Here is a 20,868-nt window from a genome sequence, read left to right as displayed (position 1 = left end):
CAGTCTCTGGCCAATGCTGTTGCCTGATTCCCGGTTGTTATAATCCTCTGGGCCAACACAAGGTGGTAGTGGCGGATGTGGTGGAACCAGGAAGTGGAGACATGGCCTCTCTGTTTCCTTCACTGCTGCTAAACACTGGGTTTAGGAAAACCAAAAGTGGGGGTGTAGGCTGCATGGAAGTGTTGCATGTCTAGTGTTCAATGGGATTTAGAAACTCCAGTGATGTATCTATAATATTCTCAATGAATTGGCTGGATCGTATGTTTGGGTCCTGCACAGAATCCTATAGTTGTGTTAACTGGGCTGCAGAGGTAGATCTAGTCCAGGGATAATATGAAAATGGAGCTGAGAGTCAAGTCCTTAATTTGGCGGGTTTCTATTTTCACTTGAAAAAATAAAGTTCATTGTTTTAACAGATCCTAACATCCTCCAGACTAGCCTTCAGAATACTCTGCCTGGTCTCAATGGAAAAGCTTTGCTGGTGCTTTAGAGAATGCATTCTCTGTGGGGTGCTGGGCAATTACATTCCAAATAGCAGCAGGGTTCTTTGTAAGGAAGGGGATTACTTTATTGCTGCTAGAGCATGTGGCCAATCATGGTCGCAGAGCAGGGTGCAGTGGAGAATAGAGGGAAGGAGGAAAGGGAAGTGGCTTTAATATTCCATTTAAATATAATGCCACCAGAGTATTTGAAGGATGAATTTCTTTTAAAGTACAAATAAATAAATGCTTGTTAGACTGTAAACATTTACCTCAAAGTATGTAACCTCAAGTGGCCCTTTTACATCTTGTGGACTAGTGGAAGTGTCAGACTGCAGCGTGGTGTGGTGGGGTGATGTTTGCTTTCTCTAGACATTGATCTTTGTCTGCGGTAGTTTATGGGCCGTATTCACATTGTCAGGTCCACAGTTCGTTAAACTTTTGGTGTAGCAGATGGAGCTCCAGGCTGGGAGGCAGTGGCTCTTGTCCTAGGTTTTCCAGTAAAGACTGTGTGACACTGTGTAGGTGTCTTAACATCTCTGAGCCTTGACTTACTGATTTGCATTAAGCGGGGTTTGGTTTTCAACCTTTCTTTCAGGATGAACTCTAAAAAGAATTTGATAAAGCTGTGGATTCCTCTCCCTGTATGCGCATGTGAACACACACATATGCAAACAGATTTGGAGCGGTTCACAGATCCCCGGAGACCATTAGGACTCTGAGGTTAAAAGCCTCTGGACTAGATCATTCTGCTCCCTTCCAAAACCACTATGGCATCAAAGACAAATCACATATTTGAACCGAAAACAATTTTATTAATTGTTTTCTTATAACCTGCTGTCTTACAATTGGACTTCCAACTAGATTTTCCATTTATTATTAGTGGGACTGATTGTTTTGTGAATCAGGCAGAAAGGAATGATTCCCAATTACCTGAGGGTCCCAGAGGGCTGATTTCTAGGGAAGTTCACTACCTGTACAATAGATACATTACGAATGTAACTAAATGGAGGGCACTGTGCTGGTCCCTACTGTTGTGTCTCCACACTTAACTATGGGCTAATATCTACCATCACTGGAATTGTCTTGTTTACACATTTTCCGACAAGTTAATTGTTTAGCAGAGTTTATACATTGATTATAGATTGATTAATGGCCACTGACAAACACACAGCTTTCAAATTTCACTCAATCAGCATTTTTATAAGCTTTACCCCCTGTGATGAAAGGATAATGATTTACTTAAAAAAGTAATCATTAACCTCTAGAATCACAGCACAAGCAAAGATAATTGGAAAGCTTGCCAATTAACATCACAGTGTACTAGGTAAGATCCAGGGCTTAGGAGTCATGTGGATCTGGGTTCAAATCTCCTTTCTACCTCTTACTAGATCTGTAACCTTGGGCAACCATGTAACCCTTGCTTGCCTCATCCGTAGAATGACATAACAACAGTATGCAACAGTACAAAACTCAGAGCATTGTGATGAAGATTAAATGAGATAATACACCAAAGTGCTTATCATAGTGCTTGCCATACTATCTAGTTACTGTTACTTTTATTATTTTTTTATTATATCTGCAATAATGAAAAAAATCCATTGTCACATTGAAATCACTCAGCAAACAATTTTTCACTATCTGCAGTGGGCTATGCCTACAAGACATTGTGCATAGAGCATTATTTCTACTTCCAAGAATGCATGCTGAACTGATTTGCTTACATCATGATCTCCTCTGCATAACAATGAGGCCCTTGAGGGCAGGCACTATGTGTTGTTTGGCTTTCATCCTTAGTTCAATAAACAACTCTGGAACAACTCTAGAACTACGTCTTGTCAGTCACTGTGAGCTGCCTACAGGGTAACATCTGAGCTTCCATCCCAGACTTTCAGGAAGGGGTCCCTGCCCCTCTCTCAGACATCTCTCCTCTCTTTTGTATATTAAGCTCCCTCCAAACTATTCTGTTATAGCCAATGAATCCAACAATCTGTTCCATGTCTTCTTAACTTGGTACCTCTGTTTTTCCTGGTTTGTAATGTCAATGACTTTCCTTCCTTTGTTAGTAAGTTAGTAATCAGATATCTATTGCACACCTACCATGGACTATGCTATGGGTTGAATTGTATCTCGCATGTTGAAGTTCTAACTCCCAGTACCTCTGAATGTGACCTCATTTGGAAATAGGGTCTTGATAAATAAATGCAAGCAATAGGACATTTTGGAGTATATGAGAAAGCCATTTGATGTAAAACTAATTTGGCCTGACCTTGTTTTTGCAAAAGGGCCTGAGGAGGCCTTTGAACATGCACTGTATATCTGCTATAAGCATTTACCATGTCCCAAAGACAAGAACAAATGCCCTTAAGATAAGGATGCAACTTCCCCCACATTGACATTTCCTTAAGGATAAGCATTTCTCCCTAGGCTAGGATTTGATTGCTGCGCTCATCTTGTGACCACCCAACTTGAGACAACAGACCTGCTACCTGCTTTGTCCATCAATCACTGTGCAGGCACGGCAATCCCTTAACTATTGCCTTTTATTGTAACAGGGGCATTGCAATCATATGTGATACATGCTCTTTGACGGTATATAACCACCCGGTACACCCCACTTCTTTGGTGCTCTTTCTCCCTTCCTGGCCTATATGGTCCTCAAATTTGGCTCATAATAAACTTACCTCAATTTTGATTTATAGATTGATTATGGGTTATTTGTGTCGACAGTCTCTACAGAGATAATCAACTTAAAATGAAGTCTTTAAGATGAGCCTTAATCCAGTATGACTGGTGTCCTTCTAAAAGGGGGAAATTTGGACACAGACGCTTGCAGAGCATAGATGATATGAAGACTCACAGGAAGAATGCCATGTGAAGACTTAGAACTGGAGTGATGCATGAATCAACCAAAGAACACCTGGGGCTACCAGAGCTAGAAGAGGCAAGGAAGGTTTCTCCCCTACAGGGATCAGAGTCATCATGGCCCTGCTGACACCTGGATTTCAGACTTCCAGCCTCAAGAACTGTGAGACAACAAATTTCTGTTGTTTTAAGCCATTGAGTTTGTGATACTTTGTTATGGCAGCCCTAGGAAACTATTATATACCATATGCTAGAACCAGGTAGAAAATCAGAATCATTAACTTTTAAAATAATACTATACTTTTGTACCTTCCTTCTCTTATGTATGAATTAAGGATGGTGGCATGCAACTTCTTGGTTTCTGTCAAGTGGCTGAGCAAACGGCAGGGCACACGATAGATACAGATGGATGGAGTAGAAGCAACATTGGGCTACGAAACAAGCTCTGATTAGAAGCTACTAACCATCTGAGAAGCTGAGTCTCTGTAGTTCTTAGTTTTTTAATCTATCAAAGGAAGGGCTGGGTCATATGGTTTGTCTCCCAGATCCCTTTTGAATCAAACATTCTATGATGCCATGTTCTAGGTCAAGCATTTTGAAATTGTGAAGTTTATTTTGAAATAATTGTATATTCACATGCAGCTGTAAGAAATAACGCAGAGGGATCCTGTGAGCCCTTTACCCAGTTTCTCTAAATAATAACATCTTTCAAAGCTAGAGTAGTTGTGAAGTTTTTAATATGAGCTATACTTATTGGAATGAAATGTTGAAGACATTTTTCACAGGCAGTTCTGTTTACCTGCCCGGCTTAAATAATATATGGAAACCTGGCCTCTGATCATTTCTATGATAATATCCTTGGTCTCTTTGCTTTATTGACCACATCATCCATTGGCTTTTGTCCTACTTAACTTTGCTTTGATCCAGGTGCTGTAGGAATGGAGACATTAGTCACCTTTTCACCACTTTCTAGAAAAATGTGCCTGGCAGCCAAGGTATGTATTCTCATCAGGGTCTGCTGCTTTTGTAGTAATGATATAAGAATAATACCAATAGTAATGATCAGGACTTATCGAACACTTAGTATATGTCAGGCCAGCCTCAGGTTAAGTGCTTGACAATAATTATCTTATTTAATTCTCAATCTTGTGACATAGATACTATTAATACATCCATTTTACAGATGGGAGAACTGAGGCCCAAGGTTTCTAATGAATGGCTGTAAAACTTGGATTTACACATAGACCTATCTGAGGCCAGAGTGTGACTTACCTGCCATGCTGCAGTGCCAGTGAGTAAAAGTTAACTCATTCACAATTGTTATTCTTTAGTTAAGCTTTTAAACTGAGCCTAAGACACCTCAGTAAGTTCTACCATCACAGGCAAAGTTTTGCATTGTGATTGTATGGGCACAGTGGTACTTTTTTCCTGCCAATGCCCCAAGCGAGGAGCAGAAAAAGCCCTTCATTCTAGTCAGTGCTCTGGGCTCTGCAGTTAAGCCTGGGATTGAGGAAATGGAAGAGAAGGGGTGAGTGTTTAGTGCTACCAATGTCCTTCCTCTCTTCACCTTGGGCTCTGTTCTGACCCACAGCGTTACTTCCCTTTTCAGAATGGGAAGAGAGTTTCCACCTGCCTTTATTCTTATTGGTAATCAATTATGTTAAGGAGCCATTTCTTTCAAAGGTCATGGAAAAGAACCCCAAACCATGTGCGGTAGGCTGATGTCTAAATTATTTATATGGTTTGTGTTGTTGTGTATTAATGACCTTGCTGGTTAAAAACACCATAAAATGACTCATAGGGTGGTGTGCTGTTAAGGATCGACTCATGCTAATTAGCCACTTTTATTTTATTTATCAACATGGTTCAGAACTGGGGCAAAAGTCAACCTGCTGTAAAATGTTTGTATTTTTCCTCTTGGCATTTGCGTTTTTAAACCTTTATTCATTTGTTCTAGGGTAATTTACAGACCCTTACCTCTCTTCTTTCATTTTCTTGAAAACTTTTCTTTTGTCTTTCTTGATAATATTTTGTCATTTACCCTAGTCATATTTATGTACATTTTGTACATAACATCTCTGTAAATTTCATCCTTATGAGTCTAAGAAGAAACTACAATGACCAGGTTACATTCTCTTCCACAGACCATGCCCAACATAGCCTTAATTTAGAACACAAATAACGTGATGTCAGAATATGCAGTCTGGGATGACGTGGCATTAACAATGCCCTACTCAGAATCTTTGGGGAGATATCAAAGATGTCTTCCCCTGCATTCCTTATTTCCTAGAGTGGAGGGAACCCTAAGAAGCAAGAAGATTATTGCTGAGGTCTAATACATGAACAATCAGCAGCCACTAACTGCAGTATGAACTGGTTAATAAATAGCTAGCACTGGCCTGGCTGTGTTGGAGGAAATGGGAAGAGGGAGAGGTATGCTTTGATGGAAGTGGCGAGGCCTAAGGCATGGGCATCGTTCTCAGCAGTGCCTGGTAATGTAGACGCACCAGGAGGAACTGGGGAAACGTCGAGTTGGGGAGCCAAAGACCTCCCACCTTAACTCTCCATTCTGCCAAGAGTGGGTGCTAGCCCCCACAGGCCCAACATATACTTCTTCTCAACCACCTCTTTTCTTATTTCCTTCATCTTATGTGACTCCCTTACTATAGTATCCTCGGGATTTGACAGCCTGACAGCCTGCTTTACAACGCAGCTGTGGGGGGAAAACAACTTGCCTTAACAAGGGCTTATCCACTCACTGCCTTGGATAGCTGAAGTAAGGCCTGGAATTATTTGGAACCAATTGCTTCTCTATTCAGCAGCTGAGTAAAGGCAAGAACGCCTTAGAAGTCTTGTTTTTGTTTTGTATCTGCACCAGGTAAATAGGATTGTTAGTTTGAGGTATATTTCTAAGGTAATGGAGGGATGTGTTTGAAAACTCAGATATCTTCTTAGGGCTGCATTTTAAGCATTTATTACAATTAACTCTCCTGTCTAGCATATAAAATATTTATAAGGTCTATGGAATAAAAATTCTTTTTATTTGTTAAGGTGTTAAATAAGACATACGCTCCATTTGTAAATATTAAAGGAAAAGCCCAGATCAGGTTTGGAGTTGAATTTGGTTGTTTGATAACCTGCAGCTCTTGTTGGGATAAGAGATTCAGCTTAAAAATAATTAGAACAGACCTTTCCCCCCAAAATGTCAGTGCTACTCCCTAGATTATGACAGACCCACAATCATTTACACAGTGCAATGCATAAAGCTCACTAATGGTTGTTCACTTAGATGTGCAAAATACAAAAGGCTCTAGGTTAAAGCAATGGCCATGAATCATTTATGAGATATTATCTACTGAGATGGATTGGGTCCATCTGTTATAGCTGGAGAGTTTTTTGTTGTTTATATAACTTCATTTAATTTTGTTTACAGTATTCAAAATGAAAGAAGGATTATGGCAAATAAGCAAGGGATTTTTCAACTCATAGATAATTGGAGTTAGAAGTTTTCTATATAAAAGTCAAGTGGTGGGTCCAGCCCAGTGGCGTAGTGGTTAAGTTTGTGCACTCTGCTTTGGCGGCCTGGGGTTCTCAGGTTTGGATCCTGGGCATGGACCTACTCACTGTTCATCAAGCCATGCTGTGGTGGCGTCCCATATACAAAGTAGAGGAAGACTGGCGCAGATGTTAGCTCAGGGACTGTCTTCCTCGAGCAAAAAGGGGAAGATTGGAAACAGACCTTAGCTCAGGGCCAATCTTCCTCACCAAAAAAAAAAAAAAAAGTCAACTTCTATCCATGTACCCTGAATAAAGCACAAAAAATAAAGCCCCAAAGAGCAAGAGCATGAAGCACAGGTCTAAAGCTGTCCATTGATATTCCAAGGGTGTAAAGTCTGCTTTTGGTTTTCCATTGAGCCATCTGGGAGTTGTTCTTTTTCTCTGAGGAGATGTAGGCCTATCGTACATGATACACTGGGGGATCTGGGAAGTCTGAAAATCATGTAGGTAAAAAAATTTCTGTGTCCAACACTAAATCCGTTAAATAAGAGACTAGGACTGCCCGCCATCAGTCCTGAGCTGACTTTCTGATTGAAGTTCAAAATGTCTGCTTAGAGAGCAAGCTGAGTACTGTCAGATTTTCCCCCAATATTCAAGGAGGAGGGAAGAATGTCTAAGAGAATGGAACCTGCTGGTACACATAGACTGGCCACAGGCTGGTACCAAAGGTGAAAGGTACCAACAGTTGAAGCAGAATATATTTGTCCTCATTTGAATTCTCTTTAAACATTCATTATCTCTTCAAATAATTTATAATTAGTTAAGGTCAGAGGTCTTCTTATATTTCTCTTTATCCTTTGTAGATTTGGCTGGACATATAAGAAATTCTTTATCGACATTAGCTAGTTCTGTTTTTTAAAGGTGATGACTTAAATGACTTATTTCCTTAATTTAATTGTGGAATGTTTGGAAGAAGTTATTTATTCGGTACTTTTTGAGATTTCTTCCATTAATTAGCATACAATGGGGCCCAGACAATTCTAGTCTTCTCCACATTTTTCCGTGGCCATACATTGACACCCTAAGCAATCATTTCATTATGTGAATGTGAAAGAGGGAGGATGACTGGATTACAGCCAATATATCCCGCAACTGGAAAAATAGCCTACAGTGTATGTTTAACTGTTTCTTCTTTGGGCCGGCCCGTGGCTTAGCGGTTAAGCGCGTGCGCTCCGCTGCTGGCGGCTGGGGTTCGGATCCCAGGCGTGCACCAACGCACCGCTTCTCCGGCCATGCTGAGGCCGCGTGCCACATACAGCAACTAGAAGGATGTGCATCTATGACATACAACTATCTCCTGGGGCTTTGGGGGGAAAAAAATAAATAAATAACTGTTTCTTCTTTAGATTAAACAATGGTACCTGCTTAGTCAGCAGCCTGTAGGGGTCAGATAGGGAGTGACAAAAAGCTCAGAAGACATGGACACTACCTTTACAAAGGAGAACACGACAGACAGCTGTCCATTTGTGATTAAGCAACTGAGGAGAAATAGACACATGTCCTAAGGAATTGAGGAATAAAAGCTCAAGGCAGGGGTTCAAAAGGAATGAATACAACACAGAGGATTGAGTACTAGACTGGCTGGAGAATGCTCTCAGGCTCTGTGTCAAGAGGCAGGGACTCCCTTCACAGTATCCCCGGTGGGAGGAATGGCATGTGGTAAAGGTGGCAAGAGAGTAGGGAAGATATGTGGCAGAGGATAAAGTTTGAGTCTGCAGAAGTAGAAAAGAACATGGAAGGCTAGAATGATGGAGTCAGGGGATGAGTTTAATGAAGAGACAGGGCAAAGAAACAGCTAGTTTAACGTCCAAAGGTCATATGGCTCTATCATAACTCCCAAATTGTAGATTAGCAAAAGAATCTAAATCTGAAACCAACTTGTGACTACTTCGTTTTGGAATGGGATTGTAAAACTTGAGCCCTTGAACAGTTGTACCTGTTGTAAATTTTTTAAATAAGAGAGAAATTTGACCTCAGTATAGAAATTACCAATGGTGAATATTTATTTAAAAAATCGTCTCTCCATTTGCTACTGGGCGGACTGCACTCAGGTATTGTGCCATGTTCTCCTCTATAGTAGATATAAATGTGTGATGTAGGAGAGAAAATTTAAATAAAAAGTAAAAGCCTTTTGTCTGAGTATTGATGGGTCTAAGTAGATTAAAACGACACAGTCCTTACCCTCAAAAATCTTATTCTGTACAGGGTGATGTGAGAAATGTGCATGTATTACTATAATTAGAGGTAGAAAGTGACCCACATTCCATGAAGAGTATTAAGGGAAACCTAAAGGAGGACAATTGCATTGTAAGAAAATGAACATAATGAATATAGACAAATATATTGCAGTATAGTTATGTAATGTGATAAATACCATTACATTGGCAATCATATTACATTATATAAATGTATTATTGTACACCTTAAACCTACACAATGTTACATGTAAAATTTATTCAATTAAAAAAAAAGAAAATGAACAAGGAATAGGCAATCCTAAAACTGAGGTTCAAGCCCCCCCGGGTAGTTATAAATCATGTTCTGAGTGACCACTGGAAGAAGTTCTGAATAGGCACCTCCTAACATTCTGAAATTCTCTACTCTCACGAGGCTTACCTCTTGGTAAGAACACGGTTTTTACATGAGCCTCTCACAAATGTGGGTATCTATTAACGAAAGGGAGATTTCCAGCTTGTACCACTTAAAAACTCAACAAGGAGTGAACAGTCCAGATGATGAAAATACTGAGGTAAATTCATTAAAAATAAAGAGGCATTTTAACCTCTCTAGAACTGTTGTTTTTTGATGACTTGCCTTTTGATGGTCCTGGTGGTGTTGGTGTTGGTGGTGGGTGTGTTCCATTCAGCTTTTACATAGGACTTGTTTTGGGAACAAGCAGATCTTTATTTTGGGGAAATTAGCATACACGTCTCTTGAAGGTTAAAATAAAGAGGAGGACTCAACTTTTTTGCTGCTTTGATATTAATTATTGTGATGACAACTTTCTCTAATGGGGAAGTGTCTCCTTTTCTATCCTTTAAAAAACCTTGGCAGTGCTGAGAGAAAGGAGTACAGGGCCACTTGTTGTGGCCACTTAGGTGATGTCTTACTTAAAAGATACCTCTTCTGCCACAGTGCACCAGGGACCCATCACGAACGTCTTAGTCAATCTTTTGGATTTAGGTATTGAAACCCATGTAAAATTTCATGTGTTGCCTGAAAGGGTATATAGTTGGGATGCATTCAGCTGTAAGAATCAGAAACTCATCTAGCCATGGTTTCAACCAAAAATTATTCATTGTTTATAAGGATTTGGAAGTTAGGTCACTGGAAGCTTGGTTCACCTGCTCTGAGATGCTGTGAAGTCTTTTCCCACCTTTCTGGATTATCCTCCTCATGGTATTGGCTTTCTATCTTTATAACAGTTTTCTCATGGTTGCGAAATAGTGGCCATGACTTCAAGCATTACTTTCTCACACCATGTCAAAGACAGGAAACCAAGCAGTGAGAACCAAAGGGATTTCCTTTTAACAGAAGGGCCCCCACCTCTCATGGGGGTAGAATTAGTCAAACACAAGAGAATCTGGGAAGTTGAGAATATGAGAGAAGAAAGTGATCTGATGCAATCATGATTCATCCAACAAACTGGGATGTTGTTATCAGGAAGAAGGGAGAATGGATGTTGAGTAAATCTCTAACAGAAGAATGTGTGATCCTCCTTTATGCCTTTGCAGGATTTCTTTTTTTTTTTTTAATGACATTAGTCTTAGGAAATGAACACAAGACATGTGAGAATGATGGGATGCTGCCAATGTCTCTGAGGGATCATGGACATCAGGATGTGGGAACGAGGGCCAAATGGACAGGGAAGATAGAGAATGCAGAAACTGAAATTGAAGAGGTTGAATTCAGCGTTTTTGGGTCCCTTCTAGTTCTAACACTGTGCTTCGACAAAGTGGAGAGGCTCCAAATATTCTTTTTCTGCTTTCTCATTTTGCCAGCGCCTTGTTGTAGACATTAAATTTGTGATCTCTATAGTTATTTAGGTGTAATTAGTAGAGGGGCCTGCTTCATGGCTCGTTTTGGGCCCCTGTTTCTAGGAGCTGGGAAGGTATATTCTTACAAGAATATATCCTTTGTATTTTATTAATATCCTGGAAGCCAAGAAAACTAGAAAGCATAGTTTCAGGCAGTCTCTACTTAAACATGTGGGACTTCAAGTTTCATTTGGCCAGGAACTCGATTCCAACCAGCCAGCTATGCTCTGAAGACTCTCCCCTGAGATAGGGAGATAGTCTGACTTTAGGGTGCTCATCTACTTTGACTAATTCTGTGTAGAGCAGCCAAATCTTACGCAAAGAAGTGTGTGCCAATATCAGGTCATCTTAATTCTCTGTTTCTTTATCTGTTCAGTGGGAAATCTTGCTGTAATCACCTCAAGGGGTTGTTGTGAGAAGAAAATGAGATAATGTATGAGACAGTTCCTTTGAAAAGCTGTATGGTTGGCATAATTATCAGATTGCTGCTGATGATTCAGAGTGTCTGCAGAACTGGACAGTGATGGATTTGCGGTACCACTGTCTATTAGCGTAATTTCAATGTTCACTTCTATTTTGTTTACTCTTAACTTTCTTTTTTTTCCATTTTGGCCTCAAATGCTTCCCCTCCATCTACAGGTTCTTTGGGCATTGGAAAAAGCTCTGTGGACCATCTTCATTCATTTCTGATTTTCATAAGGACTTTTTATCTGTTACTATTAGCAATTTCACATACACTCATAGGAGAGAATCGGTGATATCATCTGATGTGACAGCATGGTGTGGAAAGTGAAGTAATTGCGAGACGGAAAAAGCCATGATCTTGCAGGTGAAGGAGTTATATCCCAGGAGTGAGTAAGGCCGATCTGCAGATATTCAAATGCTCTTCTCTGGAGATATACTCGGGGCACTGAACACACCACTGGACCAGAAGTCATTAGGCGTGGGCACACTGCTAGCTCCATAACTAATGTTCTGTTTGTGACTTGGCAAGTCACTGGGCTTCCATGAGCCTCAGCTTCTTCATTTGCAAGATGCGGAATTCTCAGAGTGCTGATTAAGAACAAGGAGAGAATACATTATCAACCAGATTATCCCAAAGACCTCATCCTTCCATACTAAAGACTCATGGTCTTCCCACTGTCCTCATCTTTATGATTGTGACTCTAGTCTGAATCATTTGTGGAACACATTAGACTTGAAGGGGGCCTTAGAGATCAACTGTTTTACCTCTTCTAGGATATATTCATGGTCATAGAGACTGCAACAAAAAGTCTGGGCTTTGAACCAGAACTCCTGACTTCAAATCCACTGTGTTTTCCATTGTATAAGACTAGGGAGCCTTTTTCAAAGGAGAGACCTCCGGGAACGTGAATGCTTTTGTTTTATAGAACATATGTAAATTTTAAAAATTGCCCTCTAGCAAAGCTAGTAGAGAAATGAAAAGGAAATCACCATATGTGTGATGGTATGTGTGAATGTATGCATTGGAAAGGTCATTTGAAAGGTCATGCCAAATGTTCAATAATATGAGAAAAATCAAGCAAATTGTAGCACATCCCCTTAATAGAATATTATGTAGCTTTTAAAAATGATGTTTGTAAAGATTATTTAGAAAAATGGAAAATGCTTATTTTATAATATTAAATGAAAAAAAGTAAGACATGAAATTTTATAAATACCTTAATTACAGCTATGTTAAATATATATCAGAAACACTGCAAAGCAATATATCAACATTCTAATAGTGTGATGAGATTATAGATAATTTTTTCTGTACTTTTTTTTTGCAGCATGGTTTCATTATATTTATCATAAATGGTATTTTTTAGTCGATTTTACAGATTTTTTTTTTTTTTTTAAGAGAAGACAATGCTACTCAACAGGTCAGTGTTTCAGTCAGGGTTCCAGCCAAAGACTGATGGCAGACTGAAATTGAGATTTGAGAAGGGTTTAATGAAGGAACTGTGTTCAAAGGTATAAGCAAGATAGTGATGTGCCCTGGGGCTGATAACATGGGGGCCTGGAACTCCACAGGACAGAGTCTTCTGGAGAGTTCTGCCATGAAAGAAGCTGTGATATTTAGTTGAGGGATGAAATTAGCATGGAGAGGTGATGTCACAGGCAGGAGCCAAGGGAATAAATATGCCAACCTCTCTCTCTTCCCTCTCTCCGATATGCCAAGGGTCCCCATTAGCCAAGCTCAACTAGAAGCCAGAGGACCTGGGAGCCTCTTGGTGTAGTTCATGCAGGTTTCCCAGGGTGGAGGGTTGGATGGAGAGAGATGGAGACTGTATTAGGACAGTGAATCCAGTATAGCAGGACACATGGGATGAGGGCTTGCCTAGCCTGCTGGCGTGTCATAAGACTCAAAGCTCAGATCTTAACCTCATTCTTCTAAAACAGATGACCGTAAGGGTCATCTGGCTCAGAATCTCTGATAGCTCATAGGTGGATCCATTTATAGATCGTTTTTAGGACCCCTGATATATATGAACTGCCCTCAAGAACTGGACACATCTTTAGAAGAACAGGACAATAATCAGAGAGAAATAAAGATCTGGAGAAAGGTCAGGATTGGAGAGTCACTGACATGTTGGAGGTGACCAATGCTACAGAAAGGGATGAAGTAGTTCAGAGGGAGTGAAAAGGAGCTGAGAACAGACCCCTCTGAAATCCCAACTTTTCAGGGGCCAGTAGAGGGGAAAGAAGACAACAAAAGACACTAAGTACCATTAAGATGTATTAAAATAATAGTTAACATATACTAAGTACTTATTCTGTACCTAGTCATTTTTATGCATTATTTCATCAAATTGTCACTGTATCTTTGGGTAAAATATTATCTCTATTTTACAGATGCAGAAACTGAGGCTAGATAATTTAGCTTGTGAAAATTCATACCAGCTAGTGAGGGGCTGACAGAAGATATGAATCAAGTTGGTCTAGATTCTAGAAACTGCCTCCCAGGAGGCAAGAAAAGAAGGGGGAATGGCATGTCATAAAAATCCAAAAGAAAAGGAAGTTTGAGGAAGTTAGATGGTCAGCAATGTTAAATACGGCACAGGTCGAGTAGAATGATGGCTGAGAAGAAGTCATTTTAATATGATAATCTCCCAATCTGTTTTTAAACAGTTAATGCCATACGACTAGGTCTAACACACATTTTGGTATATTTGCTTTTTGTTTGTTTTTATCCTGAGCCTAGAACTTGAGCTCCACAGATGCTATATTAAAATTTCATTAATTTTATTTTGAGTACCGTCTCAAACTTCTATCATAAGCTTGTTTTTGTTTTTTTTCAGCTTCTTTTGGAGTTTTTGCCTTCAAAGGTCTGTCTTTGATAGAGCTTGATAAGCTAAATGTTGGCTTTATAAATATGTCTATTGTTTAAGGTTACAGATACGATTTTGGTGTTTATAAGAGAATGAGACCCAAGCTGCTGAGAATCATTCCATTCACATATGTAGACAGGAAGCAGCATGTGTATCAACAAACTGATTGGAATAGGAGTTATATCTCATACTCTGAAACATTTGACTTGGGAGCCATCAGGTTTTAAGCTGTTACCGCATTAGAACGCAACAAAAAGACAAATTTAGGAAATTCCTGAAAAGATGATTTCTCCTATGATCTGATGATGGTACAGTAAATTCTTAGTTTCAGAGTATAGATGCCATTTCAAGTTAAGTATATGCAATTTAAATTAAAGATGCTCAGATGTTAGCTGGCTGCCACAGCATATTGGCAACAGCATGTGTTTGAACTAGAGCAGATAATTCAAATGGCTCGTTATCCACTTACATTCTAATCATCTGTGAGGTGGCTTCTCTCTGGGCAGACTCAGCATGCTCTCAGAGGAGGTTTTATAGCTTCTGAACTTATAGAAAGGGGAAAGGAGTCTTTCTGACTGCTGTGACTAAGCTAGTCTCACTCAGTTTCTGGATGGATTTAGCTTTCTCTCATTATTAGGAAAACCCAACTCTTCTTTGGGCTTTAATCCTCCCGTTTGCAGAGAGTGGCTCCTGAGTCTGTTTCCAGGCTGGGTGTTTCAGTTACTAGTGCTGCATAACAAATAACCCCCAAACTTAATGACCTAAGAATAACAATCATTTTATCATTATCTCTCAAGGTTCTGAGGGTTGATTGGGCTCATTTAGATGATTCTCTGTTGGGATGTCTCATGTGATGGGAGTCAGATGGTGGCTGGAGCTGGTGCCATCTTGAAGGCTTCTTCATTCCCATGTCTAGTGGCTGATGCTGGCTCTCAGCTGGGACCTCAGCTGGGCTGTTGGCTGAAACACCTATCTGTGGCATCTCCATGTGGCTCCTTGGCTTCCTAACAGCCTAGTTCCAAGTGTAAGTGTCCCAAGAGGACCGGGCAGAAGTTGTATCACTCTTTATGACCTAGCCTTGGACATCACGTAGTATCTCTTCTATTTTAGTCTCTGACTTGCCCAGATTTAAGGGTAGGGAACACAGGCTCACCTTTCTATGGGAGGAGTGTCAATGTCATACTGTAAGAAGAGGATGTGGAATGAGAGATTATGTTGTGCTATCTTGGGAAATACATTCTGCCTTACTGGGGATTTTTCTATAGTCATATCCCTGGGCAAATCTGTGAAGCTGCAAAGTCATTTTCCCATTTCTTATTTTAGATCCTCTTTGTTTTCAGCAAGCTTTTTTTTCTTTACTTATAAGTTCCCCTGCGGAGCCAGAATTCCATGTTGCCCTAGGCCTACAACTTGGTATGCCTAAGCAATGACCCACGATCAAGACCTTTCCTCTAGGCATCCACTCACTGAAACTTGCCTCTTCTCGGCACTCAGGGCCCAAGGTCTGTTCTCTTCCCAGAATATGGCTGACTATAGCATTCCCCCTATATAACATGTGTGACCTACTTTTATGAGAAGAAAAAGGAGATTGTTAACCAACATGCCCCATTTTAGAGGTATTTTAATAGTCTGAGCCCAGAGGAGCTATAAGAGCTCATATTAGGTAAGCCAGCTGGCCTTTTGTGGAAGAAGTTGGCCTACATGGGAAGGTTGCAGGAACATTCTGGCCTGCTTTTACAATCCAGTAAACTTACATTAGGATCCAGTTCTGTCCCAGGCACTGTGCTGGGTGCTGAGAATACACATGTAAATGAGATATGGATTCTACCCCAAAGGTGCTTACCATGGATGTCAGTGGCCAGAATCCCACAGTAACTACTGCTTTGAGTTAAGCATTAACAGCCTGTGATTAAGTGAAAACCCATTGTCTTTAAGAGATAACATGTTAAGCCATTTTATTTGTTGACCCTTGGTATGGATTCTATGAACAAGCAGACATCAAGACCCAAGGAAATTAAATATTAGATGCATAAGCTTCGATAGGAAAAAAGGGAGGTAAGAAGGAGGAACTTGGTGGAAGGAGGGAGTGAAATGAGCTGTTGGGAGAGGCCATAGATAAACTCTCTCTGCCATATAGTTTTTCGGTAAAAGATGAGAGACTGTAGACCACGGGTGCTAACTTCATGGACTCTAGGGCCAGACTGCCTTGCTTTGCATCCTTGCTCTGCCTCTTACTAATTATATAGTCTTTGGTAAGTTACTTAACTTTTCTATGCCTCATTTTCATCATTTGTGAAGCAGGGATGCTAATAGTAAACATATCATAGAGATACTGTGAATATTAATTAAATGAACTAATACTGGCCAAATGCTTTGCCCAGTGCCCAGCACATAGAAGATACTCTTTGATTGTTAAATAAGTAAGGAGATTAGTTTGTCTTAAATATTTTGTACTCTCTTGTGAAATTAACTAGAGAATTGATGCATTCCCACATTGGTGATGTCAGAGAGTGTTATATTTACAGTATAACTCAGTTTAATTCTTTATCACCCTGTGGTCTTATATTTGGGGAATTTGATTCCTTTATTTCTGGATTTTTCTTCTTCCAACTTTCTTTAATACAATTGAGAAATTGTGAAAGGTGCAATAGGCTTTCTGTTCTGGGAACTCATCAATTTAATGTGATTCTATTTGACAGTTTTATATTCTTCTGTTCTTCTATTCTCTGCCAGTTAACCTATCTGCAAGGTGAAATTCTTGAACAAATTGTCTACCCAAAGCACTGCTCTGTAAAATAGATGATGTGCCTGGAGTGGACGTATTCTGTTGAGTCATATAAATGGTCAAGGTTGGAGAGGACATTGGGAGTTCCTATTTAAAAGGATAATAAAATAGAGGAAACTGGGAAAAATGTTTGGGTGATCTTCTTTGTGGAGATATCTCAAAATTGTTTAGACCACTTGTGTTGTGCCTTCTGTTAGAGATGTAGATAACATTTTTGCTGTGAGAACTTAACCTTGTCCCCATCCTTCTGCTTGGAACCTTGGAAAGATGGAAAATTCATTTGCTAATCATATTGTAGAAGACTTACTTCCTGAAAGCCAGAGTAGACCTGTGGTTCTCAGCCTTGTTTGGGCATCAGAATCACTTGTGGGGCTTTAAACAGTTTCCCAAGCACTCACAGTGCCTTGAAATTCTGATTCACTGGATCTGGAGTGGGGCCAGATAGCTCTCTCTTTTTTTTTAATACCTCCCTGGATGTTCAAAATCGGTGGAGCAGACACATAAGGTAAATAGCGATTAATCCATATGATATCAACTTAATAATACTGTATCAATACAAATATGGGCATTTCTCACCTATTTGGTTACATGATTATCATACTTTAGACTTTGCAAGCTCTTTGAAAACACACCTGTTAATTTGGATTCATTGCCATTTTCAGACTGGAGTTTATGCAGCTGGAGACCTTGGTCTGCAACAATAGAGGGTCATCTCTTTTGTCTCTAAGTTATGACTTTAGATTCATAATGGTGGAAATACTTCTTTAACATCATTATGACTTGCAACTGGACCAAGGAAATTCAAGATGCATAGGAAAACATCTTTACTCCATAATCAAAAAGAAATCCTTTGGGATCCAAGGAAATAAGAAAGTAAAACTAACATCCTGGAAAGTATAATGGGAGAATGTTAATGTTTGGTGTCTGTCAAAATCTTTCCTTGCGTTATTCCAGTTGTGGTGCCAAAGGCCAATTACAACTTGTTTTGTGGTAAAAGATGTGTCTGATTTAGACAGTAGAAGATTATAATAGAATACCGAGAATTTTCACAGTCAAAAATGTTAGGCCAATCTTTCAAGGTATTTGTAACGCAACAGAATACTTTCCTTCAAAGGTTTAAGCTTGTACACTTACACAGTGCTGCCATTGTTTCTTTTCTTTTACTTCTCTCTCTCTCTTTTTTGTTCCTTTGCTTGGCTGTTAAATGTCTTAAAGGTTCTAGGCTTTATCATTGATTACTGATAGGGAACTAGAACATAGAAAAAAGTTTTGATTCTGATTAGATAAATGATCCCAGTGTGGCTGTTTTACCAAATAATATTGCTGTATTGCAAAAGATTCAGTTTTGTGTTCTGTCTACTCATGATCTTATGTGCCTTTCCCATTGCAAAGGGAAATAAATGCATTTCTCTTAAGTATCACTACTTTCAATGAGAGTATGTCTGTTTGAATAAAGGAGAGGATTGTGGCTGATTTATGATATTTCTCAGCATCATTTGTGTGAGGTGAGGATGTTCCCTCCCATGTAGAGGATGGAAAGAAAGGGGCAGGCAGTGTTTCCCTCTAGGTCAGGCCAGCCAGGCTCTTCATTCCAGGCAGAGTTAGTTATCTGTGACATGGTCTTCCTTCATGCCTCTGCCTGGGAACAACTTCTTCCTTAGCATCTTACTCTAACCCCTGTGGTCTACTGAGATGAGAACACAGCAGGTTGTCAAATTTCCCCCATTCTCTGGTTACTTCTTCTTCTATGTTCATTTCTGGGGTTGAAGCTGGAAGAGGGCTAGGAGTTATTATTATCTTTCTAATCTTTATTTAAATGGCTCTTGAGTGGTGGTCTGATTTTCTCCCCAAACCACAAAATGAGATGGCTTCCTAGCTCCTTTCTCTTTGTCTGCTGGATACAGTTCTAATGAAGTTCTCCAATAGACAATCAACAAAATTGGATTAAGTTAACTGTATATAGTGACCACCTTCAAATGAATTACCTTGATTCTTCTTGATTATATTTCTCCAATATTCTCGTCTCCTCGAGGATCAGAACTGTGTCTTATTCATATTTATATAATGTTCAAGAAATATTTATTGTAAAATGAAATTCACAAGGTCCCACAAGATCAGTTGCTTTTGGAGTCCTGATAATTCTACACTTGCTTCTTGATTTTTTTTTAGGGAGGGCATAGTAGGAGGGGGAATTATAATGAAAGAAGTGGAGGAGGTGTTGCCAGGAGAATTCATCCAAAGGTTTCATTGGTAGTTTACCTGGAGAAACCTATTTTAGATTCACCTTGAGAGCAGATGGTAATACTGTGCCCCCTGAGCAAATATTAGACCCAGATGAGGAAAGGGCTGATTACAGTTTTTGCTGGACAGGTAGAGCTTAAAATCATTTGAAAAGTCATTTCGCAGCCTATGCAAAATGCTTTGAGTTTTCTTTTCAACCTATATCCTGACACACGAGCCCATTTAAAGTCATTAGTGTACTGCAGACGTGCTCTTTTTCAAGCACTTTAAACTGTGATAATGTTCCAGTGGAAGAAGTGGGAATTCGACTCACGGCTCATCAGTTGTCTCATTACAACATGCATGTTGCCATGATCTGCTTTTTGCCAAGTGCATTGTTTGATTTTTTGTCTCCAAATTCCTCTCTTGCCCTGCTGTGTCACTAGTGGGACATAGCTACTCTTTGCTGAGTTTTGCTAAGAGGGTAAACAAACTTGCTCTACCCTACAGATGGGTCCGTAAATAGAGCACGTGAAGCTACCTAATGTAGTTAAAGGATTTAAAAGACAGTAGGATTGGAAGACCTGGCTTTTAGTATTGTCTTTGAAACTACTTTACTGATGACTTAACTGTTAAAATTCCTGCATGGTTTTTCTTTCTCATCTTTTCTTCCTAAAGGGAAAACAACCAGAAAACTTTTTTTTTTTTTTAAAGATGTGCTGTGACATGTGGCACTGGAATCGTGCTAGGGAATAGAATTTCTTCCTTGATTTCTTGAATGTAAACTTCTTTTCCTGCTGATTCAAGAACCGTTGGTCTTTTCTGCTATGGGATAGCATAGCAGAGTGAGGAGCGTTTCTGCCCTAAAGGGAGAGTTATGGGATGAGCTACCTCATTTTCCAGAATTCCATAGGCTATATCATCATATCTGCCTCTAACATTTTCTGATCATCTTCTTTAGGGAAAGAGGCTAGGGGAGAGCTGACTCTAGCCTCGGATGTGGATTGAGTTCCTGAGATTTATAATAATCAAAATATTAATGAAGTAGTCGATACAAATGCTGTTTGTGTAGAATGCCTAAGTAACCGGTTGTGTAATATATCAGGAAGAGATCCAGAGATGAGCAGAGGCATAGCATAATAAATCAGGTCATTTGTTTTGCAATAATGGAATGATAATTGTGATAATTTCAGAAGTCACTATCATCCTGCAGCGTGAAAGAATCTTTTTGCTGGCTTCCCATTGTTTAAATATTCATGTGATGTCTATGAGTGACTTCCTGCTGAGAAAATCTTTGCATACCTCAGGCTGGCACAAGAACTAGAAATTGTGCTTTGCTTTAACCTGGGAAGGTTTTGCAGGAGCTGAGTGTTCTCTTGGTTTACAGGGGGGAGTGTTCCTCAAAGAACAATTCTTGTAGTGAAATAAAGGCCTATGTTACTGAATTATTTTCCAAATGCCAGCCAGCAGCTGTGTGAATTTATAGGCACTCACCTCTGCCCTTTTGCACTGAGTGATGAGGCAAAGGCAAAAATAACCATGCTAGCTTGTAATACAGTTATGCTGTAGAAATATAAACATAGCTAATG

The sequence above is a fragment of the Diceros bicornis genome, chromosome 10 (assembly GCF_020826845.1).
Source record: "Diceros bicornis minor isolate mBicDic1 chromosome 10, mDicBic1.mat.cur, whole genome shotgun sequence".
Classification (NCBI taxonomy): domain Eukaryota; kingdom Metazoa; phylum Chordata; class Mammalia; order Perissodactyla; family Rhinocerotidae; genus Diceros; species Diceros bicornis.
This window is presented reverse-complemented; position numbering follows the sequence as displayed.